The 23723-nt window shown below is 37.5% G+C and overlaps 2 long non-coding RNA genes across 24 annotated transcripts in view; one reads left to right on the top strand and one right to left on the bottom strand.

The window, feature by feature from the left end:
• The window catches only part of LOC122183951, a 479215-nt gene that overhangs the window by 35157 nt on the left and 420335 nt on the right, over positions 1-23723 (bottom strand). For 22 of the 23 annotated variants that reach the window (XR_006180447.1, XR_006180444.1, XR_006180448.1 and 19 more), the window contains 4 exons: positions 17123-17227; positions 12197-12245; positions 11347-11476; positions 3414-3542 (listed from right to left, as the gene is read on the bottom strand). This is a non-coding gene — a long non-coding RNA (uncharacterized LOC122183951). The remainder of the gene's footprint in view (positions 1-3413; positions 3543-11346; positions 11477-12196; positions 12246-17122; positions 17228-23723) is intronic. The other variant, XR_006180436.1, reaches the window with a different exon arrangement.
• On the top strand, positions 19363-20890 carry LOC122183953. The gene is made up of 3 exons (XR_006180455.1): positions 19363-19536; positions 19935-20016; positions 20749-20890. It is a non-coding gene; the product is annotated as an uncharacterized LOC122183953 (long non-coding RNA).

The raw sequence follows: 23723 nt of genomic DNA on the forward strand, positions 1-23723 counted from the left end.
CATAGTGAACAGTAAGCAATTGGGATGAATGCTCCCATCCTTCCAGGATGAAGGTATTTTAAAAATTCAAGAACTTATCAATCAGGCTCCACAGACTCCCCCAGATATTGGCCTCTACAATTCACAAGACTAGGCAAAGTTCATCTGAAACCATTTTACAAGTTAGAGCCATACCAGAAAATTTTCAACATTGTATATGTATGAGAATGTATATATTTACGTATAAAGACATATGTATATTATATATACATGAACACATACGAATTTGGAAGTAAGCACACATACGCAAACACATGAAAAATCTACAAAAGAAAACCAAGATTCTGGATTGTTTTCCTGCGATCAGATGATCTGAGTTCATTCTGATTTATAACAAAATACTCTGCCAAAATCACCAGTGCAGTAATTAATTAACTTCAGCCAGCTATATTTGCTGGCACTTTGCCCTTTTATATTATTAATGAACTAGTTTATTTTGTTTTCAAGATGAAATACCTATCATTCCAGTTTGCAATAGGATCCACAAAGAATATCCCTTTCCATACCAGGAATATTTTTGCAAAATCAAAGCCTTTTCCTTCTTCCCATTTTTCATACTTAAAAAAATTAAATTGCACATGTGCCACATTTACTATCTTTCAAAAGAGAGACTTGCGGCCTTCTGGCCCCAGCACTCTGTGGGTAGGAGAGAGAGCAACAGAAGGGGCAGCAACGAGAGGTTGTATTTCCCCAGCATACAAGTTTCCTCCCTGCCCTTCCAGCCATTTCCATGCTCTTGGTGCCACAAGGTACCATAATCCAGTAGAATATAACCCAGTAAAAAAATTACCTTTTTTTCTTTTTTTTTTTTTCTTTTTAATAACTAAAAGGGTTTTAGCAGCCTTGCCAGACTAAACCTTATTTTCTAAGGCTCAGGACCTTTGATGAAGTCTGCTCTGGGCAGAAATTTTACAAGATTCTCTAAGAACCGGTAAGTAAAATGGTTTGCAAGCTCGATGTTACGTAAGAGTATAAAAATAATTAGTGTTAGGTGCCATTTATTTACAGTGCTTGAAAATGTCTGAGAAAAAGGTGGCAAAAATTATAATTACTAATTAACTTCAAGCTCTGTTCTAGATACATTCATTTTAGCTTTGCATGACGAAAAACAGAAGCAGTCTTTAATGCATGTAAAATATATGATCAGTATTATAGATGCAGACTTTTGGATCATGCAGAGGCTGTGTTATCCCACTACTTCTCCCTTCATTGGCAAATATGCATTTGGGAGAAGTTGCTTCTCCAGAGACAATCTGCATGGCTGGGAGTGGGCCAGATCTACTGAAAAAAGGACACAACTGAAGAGTTTTGTTTTGGTCAATAGACTTTTGCTTTCCATTTTTCAGAAACACAGAATCTGTCCTAATATCCCCTGCCAAAAAAGCATTAGTAGTTGGCTTTGCTCTCCTTTTCAATCAGTCATTTGGGATTTGCCTTTTTGGAGGGAGTGGGCAGCAACAACTGCCTCTTCTGAAGCAGTGAGGACTTTCATTATCACAAACATAATGGTTCTGTTGTCATTTTGAATGATAGCAGGTCAGTTTGGAAAAGAAAAGCAACTTTGGGAGAAATGCTGACAAAGAATCCAAATCCAAGTCAATACACTGTCTTAACAAAGAAAAATTACATTTTGAGGGTAATACCCATTTCAATGAAATCGAATTTATTGATGAAAAGGTGGGAGAAATGATTCTCCTAAAAGAAAACCTTTTTCTTCTTCTAGTTTTCTTTTTCTTTCTTTTTTTTTTTCTTTCTCCACTTTGGCAATGCTTTTGATCTTTTACTATGACATATGACAGAAAGTGCTTGATAGAAAGTAAAATAGTATCAATATGTATGAGGAGTTTCTTTCCATACTCCAGCAGGAAAAAAAAGTAATGCTTTGAGAACTCCCATAGCTGATGAGAGAGATTTACATCTTCTCAGATGCAGTAACATGGCACCAGTTAGGCTGTGAATAGCAGCAGTTTTTGAGCAGCAGTTGAGCATGACTAGTTCAAAAGACTTTAAGCAAAAGTCTTTGCAAAAGATTGGCTGGCAGTCAGCACTTCTCTTATATCTGAATAAAGATAATCTGCATAGTGATTTCTTAGCATTTCTTCCTTTGCTTCCTCTCCTGTCTAGCAATTCTAGACTCTGTTACATTTGTGAATGTGATGACAGGGACTTGATTTTCTTCCTTTCCATGTTTAAAGATGACCTTGATGTTAAAGCATGTTTCAAAGGTCCCTCAGCTTCGTTTAATATCCAGACCTTTAAGTGCGGTCTTTAATAGCTGTAAAATGTTCTCATAAATTCCAAGCTATGTATTTTCTATATTGTTTCTTTATGGTTCATTTAGTGTGACATTATATCAAAAATTTTAAAAAGGCATTTCCTTCTCAATCAGTTCTGAATGAAGTGTCTGAAAAAAGCACTCCTAAAACTTTCTACTTGAGCCATTAATTAATGCACTGCTTGTTAACTGCTGCTGTAGCTTTTGATTCACAGACACCAGAACAATCCTATAGTGATGGATGGTCTGGAAAGGCTTAGACAGTGAGGCTGGAATGTATGCACACATCACAGTAAAATGAGAAACGACATTCACTTCCAAATGATCTTTATGTGATAATACTTTAAAGAAGTGGTAACATCGTGCTGGATACTGCAAGTGCATAAGTAAATATAAGCAATGTACCATGTGTTTTATCAACATTTGCCAGTGTAATTTTAGAATATAAAATCAAAACATAGTATGGTGCTTTATGATGCAAGGAGCATTTTTGCAGATAGCATAAATAACAAATCAAGAATGTCTGTAGCTATGAATAAAGATGTCCTGAACATTAAAAAGAGCCTGCTGTGAGGGAAAATCAAAAACCTGTGTGGAAGTAGAAGGAGCTAGTGGTAATCAGGCCTGTTGAATTTAATGGATCTGGTTTTATTTTCACTGTTTTCCTACGAAGTAAGAAAGATTTAAATATCCACCAACAATTTTCTACACAAGCCGAGTATAACAAGCTGTGCTGTAGAAAGCTTTTTGTTTAACAAGCATTTCCAACCATAAAAAAGAAAAAACAAACCAGAGAGAGAAGTATGTCGGGCTACCAAATGGTCTCCATCCTTTTTCTTGTCCTGGAGCAATTTCAGACCACAGAACACTTGCTTTGGTTTTCCAAACTTCCTGCAGCACTGCTACAGGCAACACACTGTGTCTGTAGAACTTCTAGTTACTCCAAGGGTGTGTCGAAGTGTGTTATGGTACACCATACCATAAACACAGCAGTTTAGTCTATCTGACCCCATGTAAAATCAGTAGAGAAGCTGAAGGGCCAGGTACCCCTTGAGTCCCACAACAGCACAACAGACATAAATTGAGCTGCAAAACTTACCCATGAAAGTGGCTGACAGGGTCTGTGATGAGCTCTGGACTGTCACCATTGGCATCAATCTGCATTGAAGGTGCTGTGGCAGTACCAGCGAACTCTGCAACTGTCATCCTGGGTACGGGTTTGAGTCTGCTGAGAGATTAACAACAAACTGTTCAGCTTGATACAAATTAAAGGAATAGAATTGTACCTCAGAGAGGAAGGGCAGTCAGAGAACAATGGAGAAGCCTCAGCTGGTTAATGCCTTCGGTTTTGTTGGTGACCAGAAGCTATAAAACAGCAGAAAAGAGTCACGCTTAATAAACATCTGTTATTTGGCCATCTTCAGTGCTAGTTTTGGAGTGAAAAGCCCTCCTGAAAAGCTTCCTGGCACCACGACTTTGAGCAGAGGGATGAGGCTGAGTGGATTTGTGAAACGGATCTGGCAGGAGCCCTGGTGCTGCACCTGTGAAAAGGAATGGCTACACCAGGCATGTCCAACCCACAGCTCAGCCCAGCCCACGCTGCCGCCATTCCCTTGCCCCATGCCATCATAGCAGTGGCTGTGCCTCATGAACCAGCCTGGTGACTATGTTGAAAAGCAGTGTTTTGTAGCTGAGAATTTGTTCTATCAGTGTTACTGTGCTCATTGTATCTGTTGTATTTTCTGTGGAAATAAATAGGAAGCATTACTTTCAGAGAGACCCAGCCCAAGACTATTCCTTTTTATTCAGTGTGGCTGGCCAGGCAAGCCGTAGAGTTGGATACTCATGTATACTACGCAGTGCCATCCCTGCCCATTGGGGTCCAGAGAACAGCAAGGAACACAAGTGTTATTAGTAATTAGTAAAAACATAACCAGATGCCTCAGAGAAGTATCAGGTACACTGATGAACCACAAAGACACGTAGACCATCGTCCATGGGAGCTAAAAAGAGAAAAAGCAATTTCATTCTGTAGCAGGGTTTCAGAGTATCTGGGGACAGACATTTCTTTGCTTTCCTCCTCTCATCGATTTGTATGCCATGTGTTCTTGTATCTGGCATAATTCTACATTTAGGGAAAGGAAACACCCATAGACAGTAACAGCACTAAGACTCAATTACAGGAGAATCATACTGGATTTTCATTTGGCTGCTAAAATAAAACCAACGGAAGTCTAAAAGGGCAGTGTTGAAAGAAATAACAGATACATATGAATGCTGGATGAACCTGGTGAATAACCCCAGCCAGAAAAAATCAGAAGATGTTGTCAATGCCACACCTACTTTCTACAAAATTTTATGTTTTTAGGAAAGCTCTGGTACCTGGGTTTTGGTGGTCTACATTAAATGCAACTTGCTGTGTTGTTTTGTATCATCTCAGGGTAGAAAAGTATTACAGAATGCCTGTATTTACTGTATTCTGCTTGTGTCAGTCAGTAAGTGAAAGCATGCCCTATCTAATTAAATCTGGACTTCACGTGCATCTCTTCATTTACCTACTGTGCAAATAATGGGAGCTAACACTGTAGTATTAAAATCAGATAAAATCACATTTTTATTAAGACAGTGTATGGAAATATATAAGTATCATGTGAAACATATTCTCTTTTACATATTGCATAGAGCTCTGAAATTGATCAAGATGTCCTTGGGAATGTATCAGCAATGGATAAAGAGAGCAAACTCCTCATCCTCCAGGGATCAGGCAGCTTCTTGCTGTTCTTTCCTACTGCCTCCTTGATTGAAAATGAGCTTGTTTGGTTTGTTTTCCTCTTATCATTTCAGTTAGGGTAGCATCAGAAGGCATTATCATAATTTAGCCAACTTCTCTCCACTCAGTAATTCTAAGACAGGCAGTTAAACTGCACACATATTCCCATTTCCATTTCAGCATGGATTTTGGACTTCTGTATTAAGTTAGCATTAATCGAAGGCTTATGTATAACTTTCAGGAAAGTACATGTTACTTTTGCCAAGTAAAATATAAGAAGTGAGGGAAAAGAAAAAAAAGAAAGAGAAAAACTGTGAACATAGAAAGTTACATATGGAGATATGTAAGAGTCCACAGAGCCACTTTGCTAAAGCAGTCCATATGTGCTTCAGTAACAGTGCAAGGAAGGGAATACAGCTTGTAGACACTTTTAGGAGAGAGAACCACAGCTTATGGAGATGTAAAATAGAGATATGTAAGATGGAAAGGTCATGCAGAAAAAAATGGTTTAAACAATTACAGTGATTTATGTATATCAATAAACAGAAGAGAACAATATTAACTAAATCCAATCTAATATTATGCTTGTGTGTATTCTTCATATCTATTGATTGACCTAGGCTGATGCATAAGACTCCCACATGAATTAACAGTTAATATTTCAGAAGAATTGTGAATATAAAGTTGCTTTTAGAATGGCATGTATTAACAGATTTAGCTGTATTTTTCTGAAATAACCTTAATTATGATAGTGGGATTGGACTCAAAGTATGTCTGTCATGAAACCAGGTAAGCATGGTATAAGCACATCTTGAGGTAAGTTACTGAGCACATAATACATCACAGTTATTCCGTTGATAGCAATACAGTAAAACATCAGTTTCTGATAAGATGGTCCTTCCAGCCACTGTATCTGTAATTCCAGCACTGCGGTCTGTAAGTACCCAATGGAAAATGCCTCCTACACACATTGTATCTTTGTGCTTTATGCATCTCATGGACACCATTCAATTTAGAAAGACAAACTTAGAACCTATTCTGTGCCTCCTAAAGTCTGAATAATCTTTTCCTCTGAGCCAGCAAGCATTTGTCCCAATCCTTGTTACCTATTATCTCTGCATTTAAATGTGCTTTATTATTATTAATAATCCTCTTTCAGCTCAATTTATATGCAGACAAAATACACGTAAAACTCAAATTGACATGTTATACATGTTGAAAATGTATATAATATTTTGCACAGCAATAGGTTGTCAAGTTCTCTCTCTGTACGGGATCTTGCTGGAAACATCCCCCACCTTGTAGACAGTTTCTCAAGACAATTATTGCTTTATTTTCCCACTTTCAGACAAAGAAATGTCAGGGAAGCCAAGGCTGTATCTTTTTGATAAAGGCACAAAGAGCAAGTACCTGGGCTGTGGGTTTGAAAGCTGTCCTCTGCAGCAGGAGAGCACTTTGATGTTCAGCAAAGCAGAAAAACTGTGCATGCTGCTTTCATATGGTGAGTGTTTGGACACATCGAATGAGCAGCTCAAGGTATTGCAGAAGGCTGCTGTACCTTAAATTTGCTTCCAGTTTGAAAAGTCAGCATGTTCAGAGATGGGAAAATTCAACTCTTTTTACTGTTTTGCTTATCATGTCATTCACACTTATGTAAGTCTGAGGTCTCTGAAGTTAATCTGTGAGGAGATTGTGTGGGTCATAAATGCAGAATTGGGTCCTGTATATGTACATGCGGGATCTTCTTGTTTCCAGGCTGCCATATCAATGGCGGCTATTTGTGAGCAAGGATTTGTTTTATAAATCAAAGTTTTTACTTGTTACAGAGTCATCCAAATATGGTCAGGCTGTGTTAAATTTGTAAATAACCATTAAAATCGTATTTTCTTGTTCTTCACGGAAATATGGCTAATAATAAAACCTGCAAAAACTCTGTGTTGGTAAACTTGAGGTAGACATTCAATGCTTTTCTAATGAAGGGGAGGATTGGAACCATAGATTTTTGACGTTCAAACTCACACAACAGCAACATGGATAGTGGCAGGGGTCTCCTCTTACGTTGGTGTCTGCTGCTCTGGGACCAAAGGTAAAAATTAAGTAATGCAGGACTCTGGAAACTGAAATTATAATTAAAAAAAAAGAACTCAAAAAATGAGGACATGAACATTGCTTATACACCTGGAACAATAATTGCTACAGATTGTTCAGAATTTTTAGCTTTTTTTATGAAACAGGCAGATGCATGTGTTCAAAGAACAAAATTATCTGAGAAAAATGAGACCTTAACTCTTTTCAGTCAGTGTTATGTTTTCCCTTGGAGAAGCATAATTATCTGCCAAGTGTGGGAAGATTCCTTTGTTTAAATCCTGACTGGCAGCAAAAAAATCTGCTCTCTGCTAAAATTATCTAATTTTGTAGCTGTCTCAACAATATGCCTGCTTTTATCAAACGATGCCCTTTCTTCCTTACTGGTAGAATACTCATTGTGCTCCATAAACAGTCTGTTTGCATTATGTAGATTATTTCACAAGAAAAGTGAGAAGTACGCTTTTGACAGGGATAGAAACAATGAAGCATGCAGAAAGATCAAACATGCTCATTAATTCAGATGGTAAGAAATAGAGGCATTAACATCACAGTATCTTTCTTGTTAGTTTCATACTGTATGAAGTCCCATAGTTGTCACATGGAAAAAGTCTCATTTACTTTTCAATAATCAAATATTTAATAGAAATTCTTATGGTTTACATCATATGCTGTAGAGAAAAGTCCTCATTTAGTGTATTACTTTGATGTATTCTTTTATTACTTGAAAGGCCAATTCAATTTGAAGAGTTTTATGAATATTTTATAGACTCAGTACTCTGACTGATGAGAAATAACGCTCTCTGATGTGACGGAGGCTTTGGGCCTCCATCTCTGTTGTGTTTGAACTAAGCCCAGCACAAGAACAGACTGTGGAGGCAAAAAATCCAATTGAGTCATTTTCTATATTTCTTTATTTCCTATTCTAAGCCAGGGCAACCCTAAAACAGCTACAGATGCTTTCCAACGGCTTTGTAATAACTGAGCATATAAGTAATGCAAAGTGATGTCTTTTTCACATCTTTTGTCTGGCCAGACATGCTTTTATTTAGGGTAAAGCCAACTCAGGCAGCTCCATGTTACAATCTTTAATTTAGTTCAACCTTTGACTTAGTCCAAACTAAAACTAGGTTTGAGCTTATTTATTTTCTTGCATTAAATTATAAATGTCTTAAAAACTCCTACTCTGTGATTTAGCAGTTTTAATATTACTCCTTTCCTGGTACACTTGGGTTTGAAGGATAATTATGATACAACCAGTTTAATTTAATTTCTACTATTTCTTTATGTCTACTTATGATTATAATACAGGTGTATATAGGTGCTGAATTATTTTGATTGTCAATATTTAGTGTCTTTTCTTCACATTGGCCTTTTCCCTGTGTATCCTGCCAGAGAAAAAGGAAACACTCTATGTAGGATATTGTGAAGAAATATTATGAGTGAAGTAGTACATGTATCAGGGTAGGACTGATGAAAAGCTTGTTAAAAAAGCGATCCATATATGCTCATTTTATATTCTCAGCATCCAAAGCAAATAAAAATGGATACTGAAATCCAGTTGGAATATCACTAAGACCCACAGTACACCTATAGATTGCATGTACAGTAATACAGTAGATACAGTCTGTTCCATTCTATTTTCTATTAGAAACAAAAAACTCAGCACTCCTATTTGTTCATTCAAGGTCTGTGTTGTCCACATTGCTCAGAAGACTCAGTATGAAGCACTTCAGGTACTGGCCTCAACTGTATTGTAACACAGTTGAAAAATTAATCTTCCATCCTGTTACAGAGCCAACAGATCCATCTAATTTGTATGCACTAAACAAGAAGTAAACCAGTATAAGATGGTATAGACAGTATAGAACATATATGTATGTCCTAGCGATGTTTTGAACTTGTGCTACAAAATTATTAATGCTATTGGGTTTGCCCAGCAATGAAATCCCATCTCTGAGCATGACTGATCATCATAAGCAGAGAAACTGGTGCCTGTGTTTTAAGTCATCCTGTTTTCCTCTTGATGAACAGACTGGAGGCCATGCTAATCTGCAGCTGAGGTAAGCATCCAAACCAAATAGATGTGAGAGTTGTTGCAGTTCCTCTCCCTAACAGTTGCCAATGCAATTAGCCATTAAAAGCAGTAAAATATGGTAAAATCAGTGAAAAACGGGTAAATCTGTACAATAAGGTGGGTGTACTGTGAGAGAAAGGGAAGGAGGAGGGGAAACAAGATTTTAATCATTTGTGTCTGTCCTCAATGTGGAGACATACTTTGTGCCATTCAATAGCATGAAGATGATGTGTTTTAATAACAATCTTTAAGATAGTGGTAAGAAATATAAACTAAATATTGATTGTCTGAGCCCTACGATTTGATAAGGAAATTAGTTTCTGATTTATTTGGTAGGAGCCCTTAGTTTGCTCCAGAGAAGAGGATATAAAGACACAATATTGCGCTATTAGATAGATTTGGTGTTCAAGTTAGGTACTAAACTTCCTTTAATAAATATGAATACTTGAAAAAACCTATACTCTGTTAAAAACACAATTTCAAACTCATTCTTAACCTTTTAGCTTATCAGAGACTGACACAGAAAGGAGCCTCTCGAGCACATAAAGCATAAGGAATTTAACTCCTGTTTACATTTTTCCTGAAAAAAAATTATTAAAACCATCCTTGAGTAATCATTTTTAATGAAAGAAAGTATCTCTGTGAGTTAGATACTCATCATATGCCTGATGTTGTGAAATAAGTGTATCTCAAGACTATCATGCCTGATTACTGAACATTTTCAAGCCATCATTATTATGGCAAGAAGCTTTTTTTGTGTGCGCTTGTTAACCGTCACACTGCTGATTTGTGAATGTATGCAACTTTGACATTTTTCTCATGCCTTCTTCTGATATCCCTTTTTATGTCTCACTACATAAGACAGAACCATATTTTCAAGAGCGTTTGCCTCCCATCCCTGCAATCCTGTTACTTAATGTTAAAAATAGTGAGGGACCTGCATGGTGGGGGCGGGCAATAGAGCAAGAGGAAAGGGAAATCTGATACATAGCAAAGATTCTTTCAGCTCAGCTGAAGGGCAGAGATGTTTTTATGATTCTGTAATCCACTCGCAGGTAAGATCAGACCTAGACATACAGACCAAACCAAGGCAGTCCAACAAAAACCAAACCTTAAAGAAATTTCTGAGCCTCTACATCCCAGGACCTTCAGTATTCTTAGGCACTGTTACTCTACAAGTTTTATAAAGCAGAGAACAAGAAGCAAAGCCATGTGTCTGCCTTTTTCTGAGTTCTGTATTATGCTTTCTTGTCATAAAAGACAGCTCAGTCTAATGATTGTAGCCATCTTACAACCTGCAGGCCATTTCTGGCCTCCAAGCTGTGAGGAATGTATAAATAATCCAGAAAAAAAAGGCAGCCCAGAGCAGGATGCAAGAGCTGCTGCAGCTGCCAGCTATCTTGTCTGTGCCCCATTTTTGGGCAGAAACACCTTAACACTCGTGCTGGAGGTGAGAAGCACTTGAAATAAAGTCGTCTCTTTGGATAATAATAATGTCATCAATGAAAATTTTCATAAAAGCATTTCACTTCTCTGATTTCATGGCATTCAAAATCTACTTAGAAAGCACCTGAATTTAAATAAGAGTCAAACTGTGTCAACTTTTAAATAATTTCTTGTTCTTCAAGATACTGGCAACCAGATACCAGAAATTCTGCATCCTTTTATCTCTCTTGAGCAAAGTTTATACAACTAGGAGTCACTTTCCCACTTTAGCAGCTAAAAAAAAAATCAAAAAGATTTAAAAACAACAATTACACAAAGGACATGAGGAAAGTTAGAAGAAAAGCTCTGGTTTCTCTGGCTTCAACCACACTGCTCTCTTGAAAGCATACTGAATATCACTGCATCCAAACAGAGAAACATCATAACTTCTTTTTTTCTTAGCCTGTGATGGTTGATATTATACAGGAATAACAGAGCAATAAAATGGCAACCTTGTCCTTTTGGGTTTGGAACTGAATGCCAAAAATAAAACCAAATTTATACAGAGTTGAAACCCACTAAATAAAATTGCTGATTAATTAGAACTTTTCAAGGATTTTCTTCCTATCTGAAAGCATATCCAAGTCCAAAATCCAAATTCAGATCAGCATATACCTTTTTTTCAGACAGGTCTGTGTGCTTTGGTGTATCTCAGACTCCTCACGATCCAGTTCAGAAGCTGGCACAGGAGAGGCAACGTCAGGCCAATTTTTCTTGCAGCCTTATGGGCCTGGCTCTAATTTCCCTGGAAACCAAAGTGCAGAGAGAACAGAAAGAAAGTTCTTGCTGGTTTGTACCAGGTACACACACCTGTGTAGATGAGGCCTCATGAGTCAGTACTTCTTACAGGTAATACATGCGACTGGTTGACCTAGTGCAAAAATTTTGCTGCAAAGCATAATATTTTGATGATATATTTAAACACAGCAACTAACCAGAATAGGAAATTATAAAAAATATAATCTAAAATAATTTTATCTTAGCCAAGATGCACTTATTTTATAACTACACTGGAAAAGCCTTAGATGTCTCTGTATACTGTGCTGTAGACACATATAAAAAAGATAGGAGAGCTCTCTGCATTAAACTTCAAGCGCATGCCTGTAGTCCAGCTGTAGGAATCTCTTTTTCAGCATTTCCAGCTCATTTTCAGCAGAATTTCCTCAGAGGTTTCTACAAGTCACTGACCAAGGTGTAAAAGAGGAAACACCTTGTCCCAACCCACCAGTGAGCCATGCGTGTTCTCAAAAGCACTTACATGCTCTGACAGCAAAACTGGAAGTTGTGGTGAGAAGGGGAGTGCCAACTCAGAGTGCACTCTGCAGAACAACTGCAATCCAGTATGGAAGAAATCAATAGCTAGATTAATTGATATGCTTAAGATGTATTCAGTATTTTGTGATTTGTAAACCAGTGGAAACACAAGAATACGCCACTTATTAGCAGTGTAGGAGGAAGTAGTTACCTTATCTGAGATGAAACAGGTCTGGGAGAAGGGGAACTGTCCTGTGAGTCTGTAAGAAAAGATGGAGGTGAGCTGCAGGTTAGAAGACAGACACTACAGAAAGAGATGGCATTCAAAAGTAAATAAATAAATAACAAAATCTGCAAAGTCATAAACCATCAGCAAGAGAATGAACTGCATTTCTAAGCAGTTAGGAAGAAAAAGAGAAATGAATCCAACCCTTCACTCCTTGAAGCAAGGAAGTTAGAAGTGGTTTATAGTTTCAATACTGAAGACTGGCAATGATAGTAAAAATTAAAAGCAAACTGGGCACTCTGCTCTTTATCATTCTCCCCAGATAAAATCACAGAAGATATCTGTATGTTGTTTACTAGCACTCAGTTTCCTATAAGGTATAAATACAGCTAACTAAAACACCGATGGCCAATCACAGCAGAATGCTGAAGGTACGCACAATTGCATCTCAAAAAAGAAGCACTCCCTGCTGTTGGCTGCAGCCCATTCGTGGTGGTGTCATAGTAGCATGGAATTTCTTTGTGCAGTGGAAAGGGACAGGTTGTGCCTCAGCAGTGGACTTTGCAATCTTCTTGAAGCCATGATATAATGACATATCAATAGAGAACTTTCTGCAGACCTCAAGGACTCAGATCTTTATTGAATCCATCATGCGAACTGAATGCAATGCACTCTTCACCTGGTGGGTTCAATAATGAACAGAAAACAACAATTTTGTTTGTCTTAAAGTAATGAGCAAACTCCCAAATTTCTATATATGGATTCAAAAGCTGAAACACTTGTGCGTAGGTAAAAAGTTCTCCTGGTCTTGGACTTATACAGAGCACATACTCAGTGCTGGAGTGTACTCATTTATTTCTTTCCTGGTAAACAGTAACACCTGCTGAGTGCACATTATCATAGTGCAAGCAAAAACCTTTACTGCTGTTTTCTACTTAAGCAATAAATGATGTGCTGCCATTCACATTTTACAACATAGAAGCTTGTACAGAGAACTGAAGTGTCTTGCCTAAGGTCACACAAGATTTACTGTCATGGTTTTGTGATTTTTGGCTTTCGGTATTCCACATCATAACATCATGTGGGGCACTGGGACTTTAACTGTCAATGCTCAAGTACTGGGTCCGAGGCAGTGATCATTTAGCTCAGTCATACAAAAGAATCTGCATATCAGGTAGCAGCTATTTAACATGAAATATGTCATAAAGCAAAGAACAAAGACTCAGCAACACTGTCACCATCATTCAAAGGGAAGACATCTCAAGGGGGTGGTGACCCTCCCAAGCTGAAGTTCTGTAATAAAGGGGCATTTCAGCAAGACAAGGTCAGAGGCTAATTATAAGAGTTACAGAAAGCACAGAGAAAAGCTTACGGAAAATTCATCAAGTTTCAAAAATAAGTGGTTATGTATGATTTACATCACAGGTTTCAGATTCTTATCTATCCTGGCTTCACACATAGGAAAAATTGTTTTGATTTCTGACTTCACGTTGCAAATGTGTAGAACTCCCCTTTTTGTACGATTTTGAAGTGAATACCAGCCTTATGCATTTCAAAATTATAAAAAATAAAGATAGCTAAAATTGGGAAGTTTAAGAGCAAAAATAAATTTATCAGGAGACAGTATGTGTCAATAAATGTTTGACCTTAGCAAACCTTTACTTGAGACTTTACTCTTAAAGATCCCTTCATGTGTAAATAACCAAATCCACACTGAGAAACGGGAAATGCAACAAGCCATATAATCATGAGAACATGGAGTCATACTGAAAGCTAATAGCCAGAAGCCATCTGCAATCACAGGCTGTAAAGCATCCTTTCCTTAAAGCGTACTGAATAGTTCTTTAGTCTAAGTGTATTGACCTTAACAACACGAGGTGCACCTTGGAAGCAATAAACAACACTCCTGTAAAAAACAAAGCCTAAAAACAAAACAAAACAAAACCTATTCTTCCACAGAGCATTGTTTCACAGTTATGCACAAGGACATCTGGTATATGGACTGACCAAAAGCTGTTCTGAAGGCTTCGCAATTATTGCAGATTTGAAAGCCGGTAAAATACCTTTGGAAGATTCATTATAAATGGTACCAATGGAGATTTCTCAATTAAGAAAGCAATTTGTAATCTAACAGCCAGCTTTTCTTAGCCTGCTTTTTTATTGGGATATATTCACTTCACATAGGCTTGTTTGAAATGTATTGTTTTCCATGTTACTAACAAAGTATTTTGAGATTCCAGAAAATTGGGTCATTCAGGCAAGAGTATGTGCTTTGAACTTCATTATTCCAACTGATGTGTGATCTTGCAATTTGATGGTCAGATGCACAGAAATAACTGGTGTTTATATTCTCCCATGAAATTTTAGTGAGTGGCAATAAAAAGCTCAACTAGAAAACTTATTATTGGTTTTAAATTGATTTATATCCTTTTCAAGACCATGTTTTTAGTGCCCTCTCATACTTTATAGTATTTTTCACTACTAGAACTTAATTCTTCTAATAAGAAAAAAATAGCATGTGTATTCAAAGATTAATTTCACTGCAGAAATGCTTCATTGTCTAAAGCTGGGATAAATTGCAATGAAATACAGCTTATTTTCTAGACCTAATACCTTCTTAGAATAAGAAGAAATGGAACCTCCAATTAGTATGTTGGTGATCCACAGGAATAGCTACACTTTTTCAAGCACTAATTAACTAACAAACCAACTTTGCAAGAGGCACTACAGGCTTCTCTGCCAAGACAACAGGTGTCTATTACTAAGGAGGAAGAGAGGTGGCCAAAGAAAGGAAACTGCAGGAACAACACTGCAAATGAAATAATACTTAAAATGACATTTAATTAAATATTGTATATTCAATATATGAATCTTGTGATGTCTATGAAAATCACTTCTGTCAGGATCTATAAGGACACTGGCAGACACCGCCAGTAAAGCAACACCTGAGAATTTTTCTAGTCACATCTAAACACTATTCTGCAGCAGCATAAATGTGATGATGGCTGTAATCTTTTCAAATTACACTCAGAAAATGAGGAAAGCTTTTCAACATGCTTAATGTCATAATACTAATACCAAAATGTGTTGTTTGGTACAGGTAATTACACTCTAGTTCACATTCCTCAAACATCTATTTGAATTCATTGTCAGAATTCTGATTTGAGTCAGGCTGGTCTGAACTCACAGCTCATAAATGCATCCATCACTCTTCTAAACTGGCCTCATCACTATATAGCAAGAAGGGATTTTGGTGCTTTTTATCTGTTCATTTACTTTTTCCCAGCTGTTCTCTCCAGGACAAATATATGTTTTGTTAAATTGGTTCATTTAGAAATGGCTTGGAAAGCAACTGAATTGACAGCAACAGTGCTTCGTTAAATTTATTTGAACAACAAACTATTTTGATTTCTTGATTATGAACAAATGGCTACAGACTTTTATAAGTCAATGTCACCGCACTGTCATAGCTCAGAGAAAACTATGGAGCTTGCTGAGTACAACTCAGCTGAAGAACTCAGTCTTTGCTGTATTTGTGAGCTCAGACTATTGGTGATTTTTATCTGAGCTTTTGTTAAGTCAAGAAGAGTTCAAAAGCAGAATGATTTTTTGTCACAGAGCATCTTTGTGCAAATTTGAAGCTAAATGCACATTAGTGGAAATACAAAGAACAGTCACAGGTGGATTATGCTGAGCATAGGAATGCAATGTTTTTTTTTTTTCCTTAATATACCAGAGGATAATTTTTCAATGTATTCAGAAAAAAGTTCAAACTATTCATTGGGGCATTTCTAGATTCAGTCAGTTCAGCTTTACTGAGCTGTATAAGGCTGAACAAGTAGTAAGATGACTCAAGGAGGAGTTATACCAATTATGTATTTTATGAATCTGAAGCATTAGAAATGGACACGACAAATGTAGTGTAAAAGCAGGTTCAGGGCTGTCTAAATCACATCCATGGGACCAAAGCACCTGGACAAGCCAGACAGCACTTGTGACACTTGGCTGATCCCTACATAACTCCACGAGGCCCTTGCAGGTCGTTAGCTCCCAAATGTTGAGCAACATTGACAGCAAAGAGGTAGAGATGGTAAGCTTCTTTTAATCGACATAAAAATAAACTAACTTCAGAAAGCCTTAGAAGGAAGACTTTGTGCAAGTGACCTGCCTAGCATCATCAGAAGAAAGACCTTCAACAAAAAAAAAGAGGGCTAATGTCCAAAATGTCTACCAGCTTCTTCAAAGAAATGCCTTGTTTCATTATCACCTCACTTTCCAAAAATAAAATGAAGAATTTTTCTCTCTAGCCAGGGTATAGGAGCAAGTTATCATTCATGAGAATGCCACCTGGCAGCTCACTGAGCACACCAGTATGCATACTGAATGGAGCAAGCTCTTTTCTTTTTTTTTTTGGTTAAGTTTTTTTCAAGTGAGTGAGGAAAAGGCCTTAGGAATCCTTTTGACAGTGCTCTATTTTCACACATCCAATACAATGAAAATGTTGTATACATTAATATTTACAACCTGATTATAATGTTTGTGTCATAAGAGACACTAATATGATAAAGGAATTTAGAGTATTATCTTTTTGCCACTAATGTGGGATGTAATCTGTTTTCAGTCACTGCTTTAGCCTAAAGTATTTAAAATTGAAATTAGGAAATAATTCTTTATTTTCTGTAACAATTTGAAAGAGTAGGAAAAGTGACATGGCTTCTCATCTACTTAGGGGAGCAGGAATGACAAGTAAGTAAGGGTGCTGCTTAAAAAAGAATCCTTAAATAAAGGGATAGCAAGAGAAAAGGTGACTAAGAAAAATCAAACTGAGCATAATATATAGAAGAACATAATCAGGATGGAAGTACAAGCTTATTGGAATATGAGGTATATCTTATTAAAATATTGTCTTACCTCATTTTGCCAGCTTTCAATGCATCTTTATTTACTCATCCACAACCAAAATTCACTTTCTGTTTCCATCTATTTACTCTTTGTACTCCCTTTTTTTCAGTCTATCTGAAATGGAACGCAAGAGTAAAATTAGTAGTTGAACGACTATTAAATTATTTCTAAGCAAATAACTTCTTACTCAAATTCAAATTTCTAACTAGATTATTTCTTCTCCCCCACTGACTGTAAGTTAGGAGAAAATTGGCTGCTTTAGCTGCACTTATAGCCCTCTTCTTAAGAAAGATCTATTTAATGCATATATTTGTTAAAAGCAGATGATGGTGGCTTAGTCTCTGAAATGCCTCTTGCTTCAATCAAGATTTTCAAGAAGAGTGATACTATCACCAGCGAACAAGGATTTCCAGTGTTGACTCAAAAAGCATGGGAAGCACATAGATACTTGAACTGAGAAAGCTACTGGTATACGGCAAGATTAATGGAATCATAACATTTGCAATTTATGTTATCTGAACCAAGAGTAACAGAGCCTGTCCTCCTACCAAAAGACTTTCCACAAGAGAGCCTCAAATTCCATCATCCCAACCAGTTTTAAATGGGTGACATTTATGTAATTTAACAAGATACCACACGAAGATCTGAGCTGTCCCTATGAATCAGCCCAGATTTCCCTGGGCTTGCTTACATTCTATAGATAAGAGGTCATCCTAAACAAGTTTCCGTGGTTACTACCAGCAACACACCTACTGATAGCAAACACCTCCTGTGAAGCTTCCTATTAGCATTCTCCTTTTCAGCATCTTCAGTGCACTGATAAGGAAAATGTTGCAATAACTAGAAAGATTAAAAGAAATATCTTTAAGAAGGAAATTATTTTTATGTTTGGAAAAAAAGAAAAAAATACTAGGCCAGACATGTACCCTTCCAAGTTTTTATTACCCATGAACACAGCAGTATGTTCTGATCATTCATTTTAGACAGACTCAAAGTGCTTGTTTGGCAAAATTATTGCTTTACATAACAGTTTGTTATTTTTGTTTTGATTAATGACTTTTCTAGTTTCTAAGTAGCAACAGTTTCTGCAGCTGCATTGGAGAAAGAACCTTTTTTGGAACTGCTGTTACCTTTTGGTAAGAAAATGACTGTCCTGCCAGTGTATTTTAAAGAATCCAATTAAATTTGTCCTAAAAAGAAAAGTACCTAATGCAGCTTTTTAATAGGTAAAATTTTTCAAGCATTCTGCTCTTGTTTTTCTACTTCATTAGTATTACATTCCATGTGACTGTCCAGACAAGATAAATTGCTTTTGTTTGAAATTAATTTACTGTATAAACACATTCTCACTAAATATTTTTGGAAGCACTCATACTTCCACACTGCTCCTTTCTCTAGCTCAGTTTTTACAGCTTTCAGTTGTTCTGAGTTAGTGCAGTAGAAGAACACTGTGCACATGGCCTTTTACTGCTTGATCTTTGTCATTTACAGAATTTGGTCACAGAACAAGGATGCATGAAAATATAGCTTTGTGTCACAAGCACATAAAGCAAATTGTAGTCTTCAGATAAGGAAACTGAATAAACTTTGACTTGTACAAAGCTGAACACTGCTGTGGTTTTTCCGTCTAAACCAAAAGCAGAAAGCTGGCAGATCTCTGAATCCACAAGATGAGCTTCTTTGAAATGCGATGGACGAATACAACACTCAACCCACCAGTACTTCTTCAGCTGTCTCACACAGCTTACCAAGTAAGAGGCAGAAGAACATCAAGTACAAGCTTCCAATCCCACCTGCACTTCAGATAAACTGGATTAGGGCAGAAGAACATTAGGCAAAATTCTGGAGTTTCCATACTTTTTAAAAGAAGACATTTATCTTCAAACCTTTAGCTTTCACATGGAAAACAAGAGGAACTAGGAAAACAAAACTTTTAACTGCCAGATTATCATCATGCTTTGAATGAAAAATCTGGAAACCAAGACTTCAAAACTTTTTTGGAAATCTATAGCAGGAAAGAAGCTGCTTTTATTTCTGACTGCCAAAATGCAGAGCTGCAAAAGCCTTGTAAAAAATGCATGGTACAAAAAATGCTGAAGTAGCAGCGGATGTTGAGAGAGCATGTGCCAGAGATTTGTATTGAATTTTATGAAGTAGACACATGGATTGAGTTACATTATGTGAAAAGGTCTTGGCACACAGAAACAATTGTAAACAGCCAAGGAATACAGTGCAGAAGAGCCAGGAGGACAAAGTCTTTCAAATGAAGGTAGAAAGTGAAAGGAAACAAGATCTGAGAGCTGTGGCACGTTGTATCCTGTAATAAAGGACAGGGAAAGTAGAATTCTCTAAGCATTCATGAAGAAATCCAGAGCTTAGTGCCATATTCCAAAAATAAATCAGAAGAATCTGTGTACAGGAAGGTTAGTAGCCAGTCTGTTACTATAAACTCATTTGGTTTTGTTTTTAAATCCTATTATTGTGGGTTTTAGTTGCTGGTTTTCTTGTTTGTTGGCTTTGACTTCTTCTTAAAGAAGAAACTTTTCACTTAATTGGGCCGAAGACAACCTCATTAGAGTAGAGACATTTAAGAAACGGATAGAACAATCCACAGAAAACACCATGGGCTTATCTAGTGAAGCATGGGTAGAAAGGATACAGCCTTCCCATCAGAGAGTCAGTCCACACTTCAACAGCTTCATCTCTCCATTTTGTATCAGCCCTGTGGTTGGTGGGGATCCTGCTTTCACTTGCAAGCTCTTGTTTGTTGAACCTTCAGTTTGACTTTCACACTTTGTGCCAACATTTTCTTCTTTTCCAGCTTCTGGCTGCTGTTGCACAAGTGAGGATGTCCCAATGCTCAGCTCTTTCCCAAGCTTTCTGGCTCTGGATGGAGGTGGGAGGTATCCTGCATAACTTTTCTCTTGCATAGATCTTAGTGTCAGAGTGATTAGTTGCAGTACTACTTGATTACTGCTCAGAATGGAGCATGTCAGAACAACCCTTTATTTGTTTGAAGATTTAAATTGGTTTATAAGTTTCTATACTCACTGTCATTCAAGTTCTTTAAAATTCTTGCTTTCATTCTACATAATCTTACAATGATACAGGATGGGTAACACATATAACCAATTACTTTTTATCATAATCCTGGTTTGATCAGAATGATAAAATTTTTGCTGGTATTTTTCTTATTTCAATAAACACTGAACTAAAGTGTCCTCACAGCCTGATCTTCAGTGTACTTCCTCATAAATGGAACAGAAAAATGTAAAGGTAATATTATCTGATCACAAGCTTACATTGAATCCAATAACTACGTCATAATCCAAAGCCCATACACCAAAGTCTGAACAAGCCTAAGTGTGCTTTTTTGTACTAGCTGCTAAGTTACTTCTACGGATCCTCCGGTCAGATCACTTGGGCCAATGATAGAGGAACTGCAGACTTTGTTTTCCTGGAATTACAGTCCAAAAACACATTCAAAAAATGGTAAAAATGGCACTATAACAAAACTCAAAAAAATTGGAAGTTCCACACTCGGTCTGATTACTTCAGCCTAACTAGAGATCAAAAACAACCCTAAGTTTAATATAAAGTCTTAATGTTTATCTGTCTGTCACTTCTTTGTGCAGCTGTGGACTTAGGACTTCTAAAAAAAGAAAGAGACATGGAGAAAGACAATCACGCAAACAGGACAAATAGCAGCCAGTGTAAGTCTGAGGAGCTGTGACGCACCCCAGGAAAACTACAGAGCAAGCTTGGGTGATGACAATGACCAACCCTATCTTTGACCTTTAGTCAGTCTTTATAATTATTGTGATTTTCTTTCATTTTATTGTGGTTTTTCAAAATGTATCTACACTGTACAAATGTTGTTTTCCTCCGTTAAAAGAATCCAAACAAACAAGCAAAAAACCAAGCTAAAAGCACAACCCCAAAGCTTGAAACTACATATTATTCCTAGCCATGTTCAGAAGGCAGAAAACAAATGAAGCTGACCGTGTTACTATGCTGTTTCAACTATGCCTGTCAATCCAACAAATGCCTGTTACTGTCTACACACCTACCCAGACAGACATGTATGACCTGCAGCTGGTCATGCTCCCAGAAAGCTGATGGAAGCGCTGTGCTTGCTGGGTCTGGACACCTGGGCTGCCTTCCCTGTGAAGGGTTCCCTCTAAAGTGAAAGACAAAAAGAAGATCTAAGGCTGTAAAATCTGTCTCTCTGATGGAAGTTGCAGCACATCCACAGACTACACCTATTCAACAGCTCAATCAACAAAAACAATGATTAAATATCAACTACTTACCAAAGCAGTGTATTTAAACTGCTTGAGGACTGTTTACAGCACAACACAAGAGCAGTGACAAAAAAACCCCACTCGCTCTGAGCCAGGAGTGAGTAACAGCCTTTTTCTCCTGATAACATTACGTGTATCTTAGGACAACAATAGGACAGATCCTACTACGTGATTCAAAAGCTTTCTGGTGACTGTGGGAGAGAGGATGGATTTGATACTGCAGTGAAAGGAGGGAAAAGATCATGAGTTATACCCAGATGGACAGAGATACTTACTCTGATGCTTGAAACTGAGCTCTGTTTAGATTGCAGGTCTGATTTCACAGCATCAACATTCTTGAGTCATTCTTGAATGAAAACTTCCAGGAATTCAACCTGGGTGATTAACTCTCAAAATTTCAATGTTATTAAAGTTTAGAAAAGAAAATAAATACAATCTAAAAAAAACCCTAACTGGCTGCAACTGAGAAGTAAGAATTTGAATGTGCCTCTGCTTTGAGCCCCTGAGACAGCAGTGACGATCTGTGTTTGCATTTGGAGGCACTGCAAATCCAGTCAGCCCAGGGAACTGCTGTACTGAGCTATGCAGATGAGGCCTAACCATTTTCCAAGTAGATTTATTAGGGGACTAATGTGTTTTTAGCCCTTCCATCACTCTCTGTGACACTTCCCCATGAACTGTATATAGGATTTCTGGATGAACGTCAAGTTGTATGGTGGATCTGGAATTCTACAAAAAATCTGGTTCTCCTACATCTCCACAGATATACTCCACAGAGATAAACTGACCATACATGCAAAAGGTGTCCTGATGTTGCTGGACGCTGCCCATGAATTTTGATTTCATGCTGGTAGCTGGTCTGTACACCTCCTGAGATGCTACATTCTCTTCAAATACGCCTTCTCATTTACTCACTCAGTGCAAAGGGAAATTAAATGCAAAACAGGGGTGTATTCCCATCTAAGCAGGTTTGCAGTATCAGGTCTGAAGTTCCTGTAGCTCACATTAAGAAAAGCACAGACATACACAAAAGCAGTCAAAGAGCCACTTGCTCTAAAACAACAATTAATTTATAAGGGGCAAACACAATAAGTGCAATTTTGCAGGCCATCTGCCCCAAAATATATATTCCAATATTTCACCACTCTCTGCTCTACTACATCATCACCGTGGCAACACTGGCACCCTAGGAAGTTGCATTAAAGTTGCTCAGAAGAACTGATATTTTCCAGCGTTGTAGGCAGTTTAGAGTCTTAACTACAAATTCTTTGCAGCTCTGCAAGCTGAGATGAAAGGTGCAAAAAGCTTTAATCTCGACACAGAAGTCCTAAAGGAAATGTCTCTCAGAAGCAAAGCACTGCTGGCAGAGGCACTTCTCAGCTGGGCTGTAGGACTGCAGCTCGAGGGCTCTGGTGCTCACAGATGGCTGCATGCCACTGCCACCTTCTGAAAGTCCTTGATCCCCTTGGGCCACACCTCTGCCCTGAATGCTTTGAAAGCATTCCTAACACTTAGGAAGGCAGAAAGAGCTCATTTATTAGTTCTCTCTTCCCAAAAGAAGAAAAGCTCTTTTTTTTCTTTTCTTTTTCCCAAACTGCTGCTACTGCTTAAAAGATGATACGACAGAAGGAAGCCAGCCAGCCATGGATATAGGTATCTACCTGCCTATGCCCTTCAATCTACTACATGTAATTTAAAAATACCAGGTTTGGTCTCATCTCTGCAATAGAAAAAAAAAGCCTGTTGTTGAGTTTATCAGTAGATCTCATGCTGCCTATTTAAGAACCTGTTTTCATAACCACCACTGAAGCAGCGGAACTCTCCAGAAGTACGCACAAATTTTAAGTTAAATATATTTCATCTCTTCAGGAATAGTTTTACCTGACTATATATGAGGCTAGTGCAGTCCTCTTCTTTATAACTCCACTGTATTCTTGGAAAGCTTTTAGAAACTTAGCTCTTTCATACTTTCCCCTGTGATTTAACTTTCATGCTGCCTGCAATTTTATTAGGTTTGCTGTAAACTTATTTTTACAAGAGATTCAGAAAGAAGCCTTTACTCAAAGCTCTCACATTAAAATTTTCAATAGGGCAACCAAAGTTGACCCCAATTACCTGTTACCATGGTTTGTACAGTATGAAGAAGCTATACGTGGGAATTAATCTTTCTCTCAGACAGCAATTGCAGCACATACAGAGACTACACTTAGTCAATAGCCCAACCCACAAAAATAACCATTAAATATCAAACTACTTAGCAAAGCAGCGCATTTAAACTACTTGAGGACTGTTTACATCACAACAAA

Source organism: Lagopus leucura, unplaced genomic scaffold, assembly GCF_019238085.1.
Source record: "Lagopus leucura isolate 7727_CA_CO unplaced genomic scaffold, USGS_WTPT01 Super-Scaffold_100021, whole genome shotgun sequence".
Classification (NCBI taxonomy): Eukaryota; Metazoa; Chordata; class Aves; order Galliformes; family Phasianidae; genus Lagopus; species Lagopus leucura.